Below are 16,520 nucleotides of genomic sequence, written 5' to 3'. Positions count from 1 at the left end.
TCTTGGGACAGTGCAAAATATCTGATCAGTGTCATGACTGTAGACTACTTTTACTGTTTATTTGCCATTGCTCAGGTTTGACTACAGAATAGGTTTCATCACATGGCAACTCAAAGTAATGCTATTGAATACTTACAAAAATTACAGTGAAATTATCAGAGAGCTGATCCAATTTTATTTATTTTCTTTTTAACCAAGGTGCTACAGTTTGTGGGTACCGGAGGCCCAGAAATAAAGCAGTGAATGGGATATAGCTGAGAAAAGGACAAATCAGAAGCATTTCCCCAATCCCATCTGCCATGCCTGGAACCTGTGTTAGAGTCTCATACTCACAGGACTTCAAAATGTTTAATAATTCTGTCAGACACTAGAAGTTTCCTAGCAGTTTTTAACAGAAGCAAACCTTTCATGTACTCCTGGAAAGTTTTCAAGTCCTGCAATGGCTTCTTGTTGAATAGATGAAGTGTACATAGACTGCTGCAGGAGTTACTGCACGTAAGCCACACTGTGGTTTTCAATCTTATAAGGAACCACAGGAGATTTGTGGCCCTAATATTTTCATACTGAGAGCACTGGACCACTCAAAAATCCTGTTCAAAGTAAAGATGAGGTTTATAACATAATATTCTTTAACAGTTAGAAGTATGCCTCTTTCAAAATCTGCTGTCCATTAAGGTAAAACAGAAAACCTAAAGCTATTTTGTAGCAGCCGCAGCAGATTAGGAAAGTAAAATAAATACTTATGAGAGTCATTATTAACCACACTGAAATGCACTGTTCAGTGTCAGTTCCTCTCTTCTAGATTGAAACAACCCCAAAAAGAGAAACAGAAGAGCCAGTTACAAGCTGATTCAGGAAAGGAGTCTTCCCTTTCTTTCTAGAACTTGACATAGGCACAGTTGCAAGAAGTTGCTTTCTTTTACTGATCCCAAAAATGTCTAATTCCTACATCAGCCTATGTAGCAAAGTAAAATTATGTTTTATACTCTGAGTGATCTAAAGCAAAGTGCTGGGGTTGCAGACCTAAAAAGTCATCTTTGTTTTAAACATCCACAGATGTGCAGATAAAATTCCAGTTAGCCAGGTATTTTATAAACATCCTAATCTCTAGCTAGATTAAGCTATTAATTTAAAAAAAAAAAAAAAAAAAAAAAAGAGAAAAAAACATTAAAGAAGAGTCAAAAAGGCATAGGAAACAAGGTAAGCTATTGGGGCTTAACTCCAGTGGCAGCTAAGCACCACACTACTCAAACTTGATTCCCTCCCTCGTGCCCAGTGGGACAGCAGAAGAAAATGAAGAGTAAAAGAAAACTAATGGGTCAAAATAAGAATGGTTTAATGAGTAAAACAAGACATGCAAGAACAAAGGAACAATATAAGATGACTGTACTCATTCATTCACCTCCTCCCATGGAGGGACTAATGCTCACTCCCACCATGAGCAAAATTGCGTAACCTACCCTCCTCTCAATTTTACTGCTGAGCATGATGTGACACAGCATGATGAAGCTTTTTGATCAGTTTGGAACATCTGCCTGGTTGCATGCCCCTCCCACACTCCCAATCTCTTTGCTGGGCTGGGTGGGAACAGGGCAGAGTAAAAAGAGAAGTCCTTGATGCTGTGCAAACGCTGTCCAGCAGTACTTATAATTGTGTTATCAGTGCCACATGAGAGGACAGCAGCAAAAAATGCTATAATTTACTGCCCTGCCTCTTACTTCTGCTTTAACTTGCTCCCCACCAGAAAGTGGAAAGGTTTTGTGCTCGTTGGTTTGGATATTTTTCTTCCTTTCTACCCTTCCTTTCAGGAACTGGAAAATTTTCAGCTGAAGTGCTTTAATCAGTGGAAAAAGCCATGTGCATGTCTCAGCATGGAACCTGCCATACCCTGAAACTTCCATTTTGTGTAAAGACATTTTGTACAAAAGCATCAAAGAGATCAATGCGTGGAAGTATAAAACCATTGTAGGATCCTGAAGCTGGTTCTGATGGCAGCCAACCGTGTGATGATGATGGATTTGAGAATCACTGACTCCTAATCATCCCTTGCAAGTGTGCTCTGCTACAGCCCACATGTACAGATTTGGGCTTTTGCTGCACAGTCTGATTCTCAGCTAAGAATGAGTGAAATTTTATGAAGTATGATGTTTTATAGGCTGCAAATTTTTTATCATCCTATATTTATTTGATTTACTTTTCAGAAAAATTATTCCAGGTGCTTTAAGCCAATTTTATCCTCCTCCAAATACCCACACAATACATGATGTATTTCACTGGATACACATATGCAGCTGTTGTTTCCAGTGTCCCAAGATCCACAATATGATATCAAGCCCGTTTCTCTGAACAGTCCCACACTTTGCCTGCTCTTAGAGAATGATCTCACTTTGAGCTAGTGCTCAGCATAGTCTTTCAAAGAGATAGCACTTGAAGCCATCCATCTATGCCTCATATGAGCAGAGGAGGGGAAGACATTGCAGGAAACTCTTGGTCAGTCTGAAGCTCAGATGAAAAGCTCCCCTTTATCCAAGGACAGTACAGGCTATCAAGATCCTGCAATCCTAGAAAAAAACTGTAACTTTCCGAGTCAAAGTAGGTAAGAGTTGTCTCAACTGATCCTAATCTTGCTCCTTGCTTTAAAGCCTTTCTCCAATCAGCCATGCATCAGTGGCAGAAATATGCCACTTCACTTGGCAATAGGGAACTGTTGATTGATTGCTGTACAAACTGTGCTGATTTACATGATTTTACCATAGAGACTAAAGGTAATTTATTTTAGGTGGTTGGGAGGACATCAGATCCTTACAGCATGCTCTGAAGTTTGCTTTACCTGTCTTCAAAAAGATTGAAATAATTTCATTTACATAGTTATTTTAAAATTGGGTCTCGGTTAGTTAAATCTCTCATTCTGACAAATTGCCAAGTGATTTCTTAAAATAGGTCATTTTGCAGACAGACTATTCTTTCAGTCCACTCCCTACTATGGCTTTTTCTAAACCAGAGATTCATATTTGCTACACTATCATAAGAAATAAAAAAGGTCATTAAGAAAAATCAATTTCTTTAAGGAACATATTTAAAAATGTATGAAATGTATTTTACTGTCATTTGCTTTCAATTAAAACTGACTAAAGTCTACAAAGGCTATGTTTACAAATGTGACAAATTCAAGTGCGAAGGGCAAGTGAGATTAACCAAAATTCATAATAATTCAGATTGGATGCTGCCTTGCTTAATATTTTCCTGCTGTGTTCTTTTTGAACTTTCCATTATGCTTAATAGGATTTGTTTGGGATTTAGGATTAAAGGATTTATGGGCATTCTTACAGAGATCACCTGAACTTAGTGGTAGACCAGGACATACAACTAATATCTGCAAGTGCATCAGGTTATGCCACATTTTAGAATATTGTCTCATGGAACTTGTTTACCTGTTGTACTCAAACCTAAGCATTCAAGCATAGAAACTGGAAAGGAGTCCTTCAAAAGATTCAATGAAATTTGATCTTATGGACATATGCATAGTCATAATTTTGCCCTAAAAAATCCACTGCATCAATAAAAGACAGTGTGATCTTATCAAAGTTGGAGACATTAAATAAAAAAGAGCTGAGTGTCAGGTGGGATGCAATAAATGGCAGCAAGACAGCAGGTCTCTGCAGCTGACAGGCTGCCTGTCCATGGAAAGCAACTCCAAGGAAAAGAGAAGACAGTGACTGTGCCCAGAAAGACCCCCCTTTCAGACATCTTGAGCTGTCTCTGTTCTTTTAATGAGTCTGGAGCCAGGAAAATTTTATTGGCTGTTAATGGGTCCCCTGGAAACAGGTGTAAGGATAGATGAACACCAAGACCAGCAGAATTGCAGCTGCCTGTCTCACCTCAGACACAGGGAATTGGATGAAGCAGAATTACCAAAACCCTCAAGGAGAAGATAAGAAAAAAGGGAAAATGGAATGCATTAAGTGCCAGCTGCAGTGAAAGGTGCTACTATTGGGATCAGACTGCAAGCATGACAGTGCCCTTCAACATCATGTGCCCAGTGCTGTTCTCCAGAGCCATCACAGTCCAGTGATGGAATATGACAAGACATCTCACATGTATTTAAGCTTAACTGTAATGCTGGTGACAACAGAGCACATTCTGACTGCATAGATTGCCACAGTCATCATTACACTCTTCATAGTCTTATATTTAATGACAACTGAGTTCCTGCATATTGTGTGGGAATTCATCAAATAATTTACCTTATGTTTATATGGAATACTTTTACCCCTCTGCAATGTAGGCAAAGAAAGTCAGGGAAAGGACTCTGAGCTGCTTTAGCTGCAGTCATAAAGCAGTACTGAAATTTCCCTTGTTGCTCTATTAAGTGCGGGCTGCTGTGGATCCTCAAGTTGTCACAGGGCATAAGAGGGAAGTGTAGACCCTTAGCACCAAGAGGGTTCTGCGTGGGGGAGCAAATGCTGCAGCAGCTGAAAGTTCAGCAGCACCCAAATTCCCAGAGGAGGAATATTTCCAGCAAACTTACCCCCTTCTCACCTTTACCCATGCTAGAGGGAAATACAGGACAGCAATGCAGCATCACAGACTGTTCATCCAGACACCCTTCAAGGGGCAGGTGTGACAAGCTAACTGGGAAATAAACCTGCAGAAAACCACACACAGCTCCAGGCTGGCATTTTTTCCCAAGCCCTGCATAATCTGGAGCCATGTCACCAATAATTATAAAACTTTGCATTACAGTCTGAGTCGCACTGCTCACACTTGTCTCCTACCTTCCCAGAGTTACAGCAGCTGAAAGGAGGGGCAGCTTTTAAACCATGGTGAGATGACTTTGACTATCAGCACACTGTGCATTTTCTGAAAGACTGACTCTGCAATTGCACTCCTGTTTATTGAGATTATATGGCACTATTTAATTTTAAGAGCAACTGCAAGTTTCTTGTTTTCTTCCAGTGCTCTCATACTTTAAATCTTTATATGAACCTTAGGATGAAAGCATTTTCTTTTTAAAAGAGCCAGGCTTTGTACCACATGGTCACCAAGGCAAATAGAAAAGTTATCTCCCCCACCCTCACGTGAATTTACTATTAGGTGACAGGCCTCCCTGTGCAAAGCTCTGCGGTATTCTCTCATACACTCTCTTCTGTGAAGCATAGAAGGTGGCCAGGTATTGAAGTGCAAAGCTGCAGTTTTTGTCCTTGGAAGCCCAGCACAGCTGTATGGGCACAACTTGCAACTTCCATCTTCAGACTAGTGCAGCTTTCTCTGCCTCCACGTTGTCATGGTTTGAGCCTGGCACAGAGCCAGTGCCTCCTATGAAAATGCTCTCACTTTGGTGTCTGCTGTGAGATGTGACTAGGAATAAGCAAAACAGGCTCTAACTTAAACATAAAGAACACTTTATTACCTAAACTACAGGAAAATAGGGAAGGACTATAAGGAAAAGAAAAAAAAATTGAAAACTTTACAAAAAACTACTTTCCCCCTCCCCACTACTTGACTTTCTCAATCTGATACATTCTCCCAAATTATCAACTGCTTAGCCTTGGCTCTACACTTTAGTATACTCAAACTGCAGTTCATGAAGAGGAAAGGAGTCCTTCTCGTTCCATAGGCTTCCCCTGGAAACACACTGAAAAGTCGTGTGCTTCCCTGTCACTTCGGCACCGCCCGGAAAAAGTCTTTTTGCTGCTTGTGACATCTTCCTTCTATGCCCAGTGCTCTCACTACTGCTGCATGGCCAGAGCTGCTTTTAGGGTTGTCTTTCAAGGATGCCTTGTCTCACTCCCAAAAGGCACAGTCTCTGCTTTTGGGACATCTGTCCCCCCTATATTTTTCCAACCCCCTGGGGCCGGGGGGTCCTCACGAAGAACCCTCCTGGTTTTGAGGCACTGCCTCCCCCTAAATGCAGTCTCTGTGTCACAGGAACAACTGAGTCTATGGCCACAAGAAAAGTCTAGCTAAAAGGCCACTCCAAATCATCTCTCCCCATTCAATCATCTCCACGTTCTTCGGGCCAGGTCCTTGTCTCATCTCATCTCTTATCTCCCTTCTTATTCAGCTTCGACGAGGATTAGCATTTTTGCAAGGCCCCAATCATGAAAGAAAGGGTTAAAAGTTTTCAGTCTCTGTCTGTCTCGGAATGCTGGTACTCCCACAGGTGCTGCTGCTCCGCCGGCCGGCCAGGCTGCACTCTTCCCTCCCCTTTCTCCTCCCGGGCTGGCTGCTATCACATTCAGACGCCGGCTCTCCTCTCTCTCCCTCCTGGGGGGGGGGAATGGCTGCCCGATGTCTCTTGGGGCTCCTCCACCCTTCCATCCTTGAGAGCTTTCTCACCCCCATCTCTGTCCAGGCCCAGGGCCTACCATGTGGCTGCCCCTCCCCCGCCCAGCAGCAGCGACTGGACGGGGGAAGAGATCTGACCTCTTCGCCGCGATGTCCCAAGAGAGAGTGCCAAGGGCAGTGCCCTGCTTTTTAACCCCTGTGTATTCTCGGAGGTGTGTCCAAACCCCACTGGCTACACCAAGTGCCAGTCTCAAACCCAAAACCTTCATTGGTTTGACCACAGCTTCCCAAAATTCCCACTCCTTCCTGGTCAAACCACCACACACGTAGAGAGGTGTATCTGTGGCACACAGGCAGCAGTAGCCACAGCTTGTGGTGGGCTGGCCACACTAGCAGAGCTAACCACTGCAGATTCCCACCTCAAGAAAAGCTCCTACAGAGATAATGCTACCTGCAGTGTAACTCCAGAGTACATGCAGAAGACCCAGGCAGAGCTAGAGCAGCAGAAAACAGACCCAGCTGTATGTGCAGTTACAGCAGAGCTGTAAGGACTGAATTCCCCAGTCTGACTTAAATAGAAGCCATAGTGCCCTTGGGCAGGTATAGGTTGTTATCCCCTGGGATGCCTGGTAAGGGCAACTAAGGATTATTAGAAATTTCAGTGGCCTGACAACAGATTTGGTGATGTCTGCTCTTTCTGGAGAACTAGGCAATAGACACCAGAAAGAGTTTAAACACACAGAAAGGTTGCCTTGAGAATGCTAGCAGTGGCAAGGCTCTTAGGGACTTGCTCCCTGCAGGCAGGTCCTTTCTGCAGGGCTCGTTCCAGTCCACTCACAGCTTTCTGAGATGCTGCAAACACTGTGAAAAACCACTTGGCTCAAAGTTCCTCTGAGATGAGGCTGCTTACTCCCCTCTTTAAGAAACTTTACCTGCTAAGCACTTTCCACCTGCATTTATGTGAAGGTCCTCCTGAGTCCCCTTGTTGGGCCTTTTCTGTTTGCTTTATGCAGGGTTTCTGCTCTTTGGTCTCCACAAAATCTTATATCATCTTTTTTGTCTTTGTGTCATTCAGGAAAGCTGGGCTCACGTGTCATTTCTGCCAGCTCTGTGCCAGCTGTCTCTACTTAGATTGAGGCTCCCTAGGTTTTGGCTAAATGTTATGCTTGCAGAAAGAGAAATGTTCCCAGGCCCTGTTTCCCTGTGGGGGAATGGCACAACCTGCAGTCCATCACACACAGCAGGCACAGTGACAGAGTGCCTGCCCTCTACTTATTGTTTTACTGTTTACAGTTTCACTGCCAAAGGTTAATGAACACATTGCTCCAGGTCTGGAAAATACATGGCTGCTTCAGCAGCTTCAGCCCTTTCTCCCTTCAACAATTTCCACAGGAATTCTGAAACCAGTGTCCTCTTGGCAGGTGCTATCCTCTTTCATTTTCCTTTGTCTAAGTCTTGGACCACAGTACTCCGACATTATTTCAGACTGTATGGCAAGGCTTTCTTCACTATGCTATAAACTTTGAAGTCCTTTAAAAAGTCTTGTTATCAACTCTTTAAGATTTTCCCTACAGTAGATAGTAGGTAATTATCCTTTTCCTCTTCCTTAGCTCTGCACATCAACCAAGACTTTTCGCTGGCATTAAAAAAAAGGTATTGCTAAATTATTTTAATATTTTGGAATATAAAGTGCAATATACATCTCAGTGTTGAAGACCCTTGCAAGAAAGCTTTTTAGTAGGATTTCAATCAATATTTTAGGGATAACCAGCACCAAAGTTGGACATATAAAGACACTAAACTGCTGAGTTCAGCTTAGTCTAGCCAAGAGTCTGGTATGACTGGGTACACACCAAACAGATTATTATGAACCTAAATAGCTACTTCTATAAATAGGTGACTGCTTGTGATGATGTTAGCTTAATGTAAGAGGTTACTGCTTTCTTCAGCTGGAAATTGTTTCCTCAACAGAAAGTAGCTGATGGTTACTATGATCTTCTATACTGCAGACTAATCAAATTCACTTGAAAACTTTTCAGGGTTTATTGCACATTGTAATAGAAAAAGAGCTGTTGTTGTGCCTCAGCTGGAAGGAAGTGACTTCCATTAGGTGTGTAATAAGTTGTATATGTACTTTTGTCTGAAAGGTCAGGGAAGTGGACAGTCATATGATTGGTTAAATAAAGTGGTGAGGACTGTTTGCTTTTGGACTGGGAAAGTTAAATTCCACTGCTCTTGAATGTTAGTAAGTACTGTTAGAAAGTAATTTTCTTTTGGATCTGGCTTTTGCTTATAGTCTGAATTTCAAAATCTCATTGGAGAAAGGAGTCATGTAAGATGTAAGAATTATCAGTCCTCCCATTGCATTGTGTTATACAGAAAACATAAAATATATTCCATTGCAGAAGGTATTAATGTGACTTACATACTGTTAAAGTTGCTATTAAGCCTCAACAGAGAAGGACACTATGTATGTTTTATTTATTCTTACAGGGATTGGTTTCCTTCATGAATGTGTATGCTTTGTATATATTAAAATGTAAGTTACTTCATTTCATGAGTCATCTTCATCTTCATCCCTCCTAAAACTTCTCATTTAGAGACACATGCATATGAAAAAACTGAGCTGACTTTCTTCAATACTCTTACTCTCTAAGAGGGCTGCATGAATCTGAAGGCATATCTAATGATCACGTGTAAGGAGTTGCAAGTAAACTCACCCACATTTGTAGAAAATTAGGAGCCAGGAAATATAGTTAGACAGCAGTGAGTGGGAGGTAATAGATTCCAAGCTGGTTTGCTCAGTCTCAGCAGCACACTGCCCATAACAAGAGTACTCCCAAGTGAATGTTTCGAGCACAAGCTGAACCTATGTCCATATGGAATACACTGGAACAGCACATAGGATGGCCACAAAAATGACTGTACAATAGAAATATCAGAACTGGTTCAAGGCAGTAGAATAATATTGAAGCTCCCATTTATTGCCATAGATACAAATCTTAGAGGCAAATCAACTTTTATTACATCAAAGGAATAAGGATGTACTAAAAACCTTCTGTAAAGGAAAAGGGGGACAGCTGGGGCCACCCACTCCCAAATACTAGCCCAGACTCAAAAGATAATATTTCTAAATTGATAGTAATGCCCCAAAAAAGGTGTCCACCAGTTACATCTGCACCTCAGAAGTCTGCAGGTTCTTTTGTAGACCCCCTAACATGTCCTCCATGACAGGATGTTGCATTTTACAAATTATCTCATGTCCTTTGCATCTGTGACTGTGCTATATTCAAGCAGCAAGTGCTGCTTTGAACACATCTGCTCAAGACACAACCCAGTGTGATCCAAATGATGGATCTTAAATCTTACAGATCCCCAGTTTCCCCTCTGGACTTGCTGTGCAGTTGCATTGCTGTTCACTATTTCCAGTCAGCTACATGCAGCATGAATTGTGAGATCCCCTCCTCTGGTGTCTCTCCACCTGCTCTTCAGGCTCAACTCTCCAATCCTGTCTGTGTTGTCTCTGTGCCTGGAGTGCATGGATTTGGGGGCTGTTTTTCAATAGAACTGTTGAAAGCTAGAAATTTTTCAATACAACTATTGTCCAGAAGCAGAACTGATGTCTCAGAAAGCCAGTGCTGTTCATGGGCCTCCTATCAATCACACCTCACCTGCAGAGGTGAGGGCACTATCTCAGCCAGAGCTCTCTCACTGCCCATGGAAGCAAAACCATAATTCAAACCTGACAGGATAGGTGGACGTGCAACACATAGGAGTAAAGCAACACCATGTACATAAAGGAGACATGTAGGTTAAGCAATACAAAGAACCTAAATGTAATTAAAAATATGTAGTTTGGAGGCTGAATGAATGTTGTTTCTGGTCATCCATTTTGCTTCCTTTTTTCTCTCCTCCTGCCAGGAAAATGCTGCCAGTTGCAGCATCAAAGCTGATAACCTTAAGTGATGGTTTCCAAAAAAAAGTGGTTCACCTTTTTCAGGACTGTTGTGTCTTCTTTTACCTTTTCCAGGGAACCACCAAAGTTGTCTGCAGAGCTCTGCATGCCTAAGGCAGTAACCACTAGCATCATTCTTTAGTTAGAGTAGTGCCTCATTCTGTAGCCTTATTCTCCATTAGTGCCTGATTCTGGAGCCCTTGATTGTGGAAATAGTGCTTTGAAGTCTAGGGCCGGCCACAGATGGAACCAGCCAGCACCTCAGAGGTGTGAGGGCCAGAGGCCATTGGGGACTGTGGAGAGGAATCACTGCTGTAATTCCCCTGAGGTTTTCCCTGCTGGTACAGGGACAGCATACATCCTTCAGTGAGCAGTGCTGGAGCTATTTGCTTGGCTCAAGCTGACAGAACTGGATCTGAACTGTTACAGACAGCACATGTATCACAGCTATAGTTCATGCATGTTTTGTCTTGGAATCCTCCTTTCAAACTTAACTATTAAGTGATCTATCTACATAGCTGTGTCATACAGGTCTATTTATTGCTACTCTAGTGGGCTTCACATTGTTGATAATTATGTTCATTTAACAAATGCAGAATTCATGAAACACCCAGAAAGAATTATTTGTGTGGTAGGGAAAGAGAAAAAGGCATAATAATTTACAGAAATATTGTTAAATCCTAGTTGTAACTCCTTGAACCTCTTTCTCTTCATATCTGAACTTTACAGCATAGTACAAGGTACAGAATTTCTTTTCATATTCCAAGTTTACAGCTGAACAAATACATATTAATATAGAAGCTGTAATGTATTCTGAGTTAAACTGTCATAAAATCTAGGGCTTTTCACATCATCACTTTTGAAGGTCAATGCCACAGAGAAGAAGAAGCATCTGTACTGGATCACCATGAACGTTTGTAATACATTGCAATAAATACTGCAATATATTTCATTTTTATACGTTTTTGATGAAGAGGCAAAAGTGCATCTTCAACAGTAGCTTTTCAGAAATTGCTCATCTGTTTGGAACGGCTGTAAAAGAGATTGAAGCCAAACATTATTCATAGATACATTACAGCTCCTCACTGAGACCAGAGCCGAAATGAGAAGAGTTTTCCAATGATATTTCATTTGGAGTATTGATTTTTCTGAGCTTGTCCCACAAAGCTACTGCATGAGTGTTCCAGGCAAGTATAAGAAGATGTAGATTATCATAGCTGGCGTTTTTTCCTAAGTCTGTTTTGTCTTCTCCCAACTCAGTTGTAAACATTTTGCTCATTTTGGGCTTTAATTCTCCTAGAACACCTAACAAATAGGGTGAAAACTGCTCCTTTGCACAAATTTTTTGAAAGAGAGACTATAATTTGCTTTTCAGAGAATGCCTGAATCAATTCAGAAGAGATGAGTGGAACACTTCTGCCCCTCACTTTTGCCCAACAATGAAAAGTAACATTTTTTTACTGTGAAATACTTGCCGACAGATTAGGTTGCTGGGTGCAGAAATCTGCATTAGGTTATAAAGTGGGTGCAGAAATCAACCATTAGGTTATAAACATGGCAATAGACTACTCCATCTGGGAAATTTTACTCTGTCGAGAAATCTGGCCCTGATTTTTTATTTGCAGCAGATTCTCTAGTACTTAAGCTACAGAATTTACTTTAGGATTGCCTGAGGACTGGATTGTCTGAGACTCCCTTATGGTCTGGTCAAATGATCTCATTAGGTCACCACAAGGAACAATGACAAAGGAGTGAGGGGACTGTTCTGCATTTATTTCTTATGGCACTTTAACCTTGAGGAGCTGAAGTCAGTCTGACTCCTGTAGGGAGCGTGGGCAGTGCAGGGAGCTCCTGGAGTAATGGAATGTCCTGCTTTTAATCTGTGCTCCCATGTGCCTCGGGGCTGCTGCTAAAAACACAACTGCGGGTTTTCAGCAGTTTCTAAAATGAAAAAGTCCATGGAAAGAAGAAGAAGAAAAAGAAGTCTGTGACTCCAAGTTAGGGGTCTGTCTGCAGAGCACCAGGACACAGAGGGTGGTGTGAGTGCCAGCAGCCTCCATGGGCATCTTCTACGCACTCCACCTTGGTGCAGCTCCATGTGCACTCCCAACAGGGAACCAGGGAATTCCCTGCTGCCTTGTGCCACCCCACTCTCTGCTGCCTTACAAGGGCTTACACAAAGTTGTAATTTTCAGCTTTGCCTGTGGATTGCATTCCTTGAGGGGATTCATCCTCTCCTGATGCAGGACATCAGCATTTAAAGTTTCAATCAGGTTGCAAATGGGCCTTATGGGGGACCTCTCCCTCACAGCAGCTCCAAGCCTGACACAAAAAACTGAATGGAATTGTCCTTTTTCTTTTTTGATGCCATATCATTTGAGTCCCTAAAAGAAGCACTGGTTTTCCATGTCATAATGACTTATTTATTTCACTATGCATTGTATTCCGCAAGAACAGCCCATTAATACAGAATATCAACACGTTGCACATGTTCCAGAAGAAAATGCATTAACAATAACATAAAGTAGTTGCAATCTTATGAACTCACAATCCTGTGTGATCCCTTATTAAAATGTGGCAGGCTGAACAGTGGATATTATCTGCCTTGGATGAATAAAATCAAAATGTCAAAAAGGCTGGGTTGTTATAGTTCTGTGAAGTACTGAAATGGTTTCTCAAACATGTCACATTATAATGTGAAAATTACACACATCCACCAACCCACCAACCAACCAACCAAATTAAAGTTTCTAATAAAACTTGGATGTTCTACCTTTTTTTGCTCTGCATTTTAGGGTTTTCCAAACTAAAAGAATCTTCTACCATGAATGTCAAGACAGTGACCAAGATTTGCAAGTATCTCAAATTTGGGGTGACTGCATCACTATTAGAACTCTTGGATGGGATAAAAAAAAATCCCTTGGAAAAATGTTTTTGTGAAAAAAAAAAAACTTGTGGAAATATGGGGGTTTTAGCGAATTTATTTGTCAAAAACTGATTGATGCAGGGTGTGCTTGCTAACCAAAACTGCATTAAAAAGAGTAACATTTAGCCAAATGACCTCAAGTTTATATTTTGCAGCTAGCATATTATTTGTAATAATTACAAAAAAGATGTTTGAACTTTGCTCATTTTACACCTGAGCCTACTACTTTAAAGGTTTGTCACCACCAAGTTAATACCTTGCCTCTGTGGCTTTTCACAAAAACTTTGAAAGGCATAGGCTTAAGGTCATGTAAAAAGTGAAAAATCACTTGAATTGATTAAAAACATGAAAAGATTTTAATTCCATAGATTATTTTCAATTAAAAAACAACAAAAAAATGCAAAAGGGAAAATAAAAAACCAAGACAAAAAAATTTGCAACTCTGAGTTAGCTACTCTAGCTGAAGCAACCCCTAAATTACCACTTAGTTATGAGAACCTATGAGGAGCAATTTTTCTGGGTTTTTTTTTCATTACATTTCTGCTTGAAACTGCATAGAAGGAGTAGGCATAAGTGGAGACAATAAGCAGGTAAAAATTGAGCAAATTTATTTGAAAGTTTGTATCTTCTCCCACTGATGGCAGCAATAAAGCTTTCAACAGTGTAAAACTCTCAAGAAACATTCCCTGAAACTATGGCCAAATGGGTCTATTTTTCACTCAAAGTGTGTTCCATGTGGGGGCCATAAACTGCCACAGGGTCACATTTAACAGGGGAACCAAGCTAAATAAAATAAGAACCAAGCAGGTAACTTAGTCTCCAACCTCCCCCACCTCCCCACCCTAATATTAATCTTAGTGATTTGAAAACTGAGTTGGTTTTGCTTTATAAATAAATAAATCACTTGCTTTGACACTTGGTGAATTTAGCTGGAGGCAAAATGAGATAGTTTGAATACTGTTTGTTCTTGCAGTGTTTCTGTCAGAAGCCCAAAATCTAAGAGTAATGAAATTTAAGAGAGACACTTTCTTCTGAGATCTATAAGGAATAAAGAGATAGAGCATACATGGAGTTCAAAAAACCAAAGAAAACATCCAAACCCATGCAAATGGTAGGTGTAAGGTGGGAGCTTTTAATCTGGGAATGTCTGTTGGAATGTTCTCATTGTTATTACACAGGTTCTATATGGAATTGCCACTCATGCCATTAAGACAGATTTCATTCTTTCCATGCAGTGACCACAGATGACTAATGACTTTTGAATTACATTTATTAATGCTTTGCACTTGCTTCAGTTGCTGTGTGTTCAGACAGAGAAAGCAGAATACCCTCAGATTTTGTGTTTTGTTTTGTTTCTGCTTTCACCTTGACAGCCTTAGTATTGAAAAAAATAAATAAAAAGTTTTTTTCAAGACCAAGAAAAAGGCTTCTGCAGTACCTTATGAAATTATATTCAATACATCATTTATCCAGTTTTACTGATCATATTTTCAAAGCATATGGTGCAAAATTAATGCAACATTTCAATGCAAGACTAGGAAAACATAAAACTCTGGAGTCAGAATTTCAACATTTCTGCATATCTGTTGGGGCCATAATTAATTAAGATGACCTGCTTTAATTGACAAATTCTAATGCTGGACATTTTATTCTGAAAAGTCTTTGACTGGCCAACACTTCAGTTCTCTTACAGCTAAAAATCATTATCTGAAATGATCAAAAATAATCAAACCCTTGTTCTTTTTAAGAAACTAAAATGATCCTATCCTTTCATATTACTCCAAAAATAAACCAAAAAAATATACTGCAAAACATAGAAAACTAATGAAACTTCCTTTCCTATTAATGGAGATTGTTGTTATGACATCATGTGCTCCTCATCTAAATATGTTTATTGCAATGTTTTGGTGGCACCATCATGAATATCAACACAGCCCAAAGGCCAATGTTTCTGCAATTTCTGTTAGTTAAGGAGACATTAAAATGTACTAGGAGAAGCACAGCCATTTCTTTGCCTTTCCTACTCAACATTTTAATTTAATCTTCACATAATCCTGAAGATTTTTTTAGATGCAGCTCTCAACACAGGTTGCAATTACTTTTCAGGAGAATTCAAGACCCACTGACAGGCAGAAAAGAATAATTGTTTCAGCAATGTGGATGGAGAACAGAAAGAAGGCACATCGTGCCAGATACCGATGGTATTTTTATTTGAGAAGATGCTGGCTTTCTGTAGACAACTGAAATATCTGGATCCAATTTGCCTGAGTTACAGTTAGACATTCAGGGGAACTCCTAGAGTAAAGAGATCGAGAATTAGGAAACAATGTGTAAGATGGTTTAGGAAGATAAGGGGACATGAGTGAGAGTGTGGTAAGTGAGGAACTTTCACAGTAGAGGGGAGCTGTTAGGAGAACATCTCAGGTTTTAGAAAAAGCCCTGGTCAGATTTTTCTTTAATGATCTTTATACAAGAAAAACACTTCTAACTCTAATAATGAAATGTGCATATGTTGCAGACCTGGAAGACATCACCAGAAATTATAAAGGGATGCAGAGACAGTTTACAAAAACAAGACACCAATCTGATGTGGTCATGAAAGAAACAGCTAATATTTACCAGACAAAGTCATTTTAGCAAAGATGGATGGAATGAATACTTCCTTACAAAACCCTGTTAAGAGTCTATCTAGAATTCAAACAACTCTAATCACAAAAGTTCAAGAGAAATTCAGTGTGGTTAATAGGATGGCAGGGCGAATAAAGAAACCATGCTGCAGAGTCAGAACAGAGGTGTCTGCCTTGCCGAGGGAACAAAAATCTGCACTGGAAGAGAATACACTGTGAGTTTCAAAGTTTTGAAAGTTTGGGCTACTCTGTTTCAGATGGATGTGCATTGCCTTTTTTCCTCCAGGGTGGAGGAGCTGACTCTCTGAAAATGCATCTTAAAAATAATCAGAACAAAAATCAATCAACTCCTCCCTACAATTTTGTGAAGCACAAACAAGAGCATCTTTCTGCCTGGTAAATACTTTCAGTAAGGCTGGCCTGCAAAGCCCATTTTACTGAGTCCATTTGTGTTCACAGTGCAGAACCACCTCATACAGACTTACAAAAAGCAGAATACATTAGAAAAGTACTCATAAATAAATATTTTATGCGCTCCTTAATCAATGTTTTTCCTTCCTTTTCAAATCCAAGCAAATGTCACTTCATTGCAAATTGCTATCCAACACATTGTGACATACATTCTCATTAAATGATTCCTCATTACAGTACTAATTCCTTGAAGTCTTCATCTAGTTCATTCCTAACCTTGGAAAGAGCAAGGTTTCTTTTTAATGAGCACCAT

Source organism: Zonotrichia albicollis, chromosome 1, assembly GCF_047830755.1.
Source record: "Zonotrichia albicollis isolate bZonAlb1 chromosome 1, bZonAlb1.hap1, whole genome shotgun sequence".
Classification (NCBI taxonomy): domain Eukaryota; kingdom Metazoa; phylum Chordata; class Aves; order Passeriformes; family Passerellidae; genus Zonotrichia; species Zonotrichia albicollis.
The sequence above is the reverse complement of the archived record's forward strand: the minus strand, read 5'-3'. Positions refer to the sequence as shown.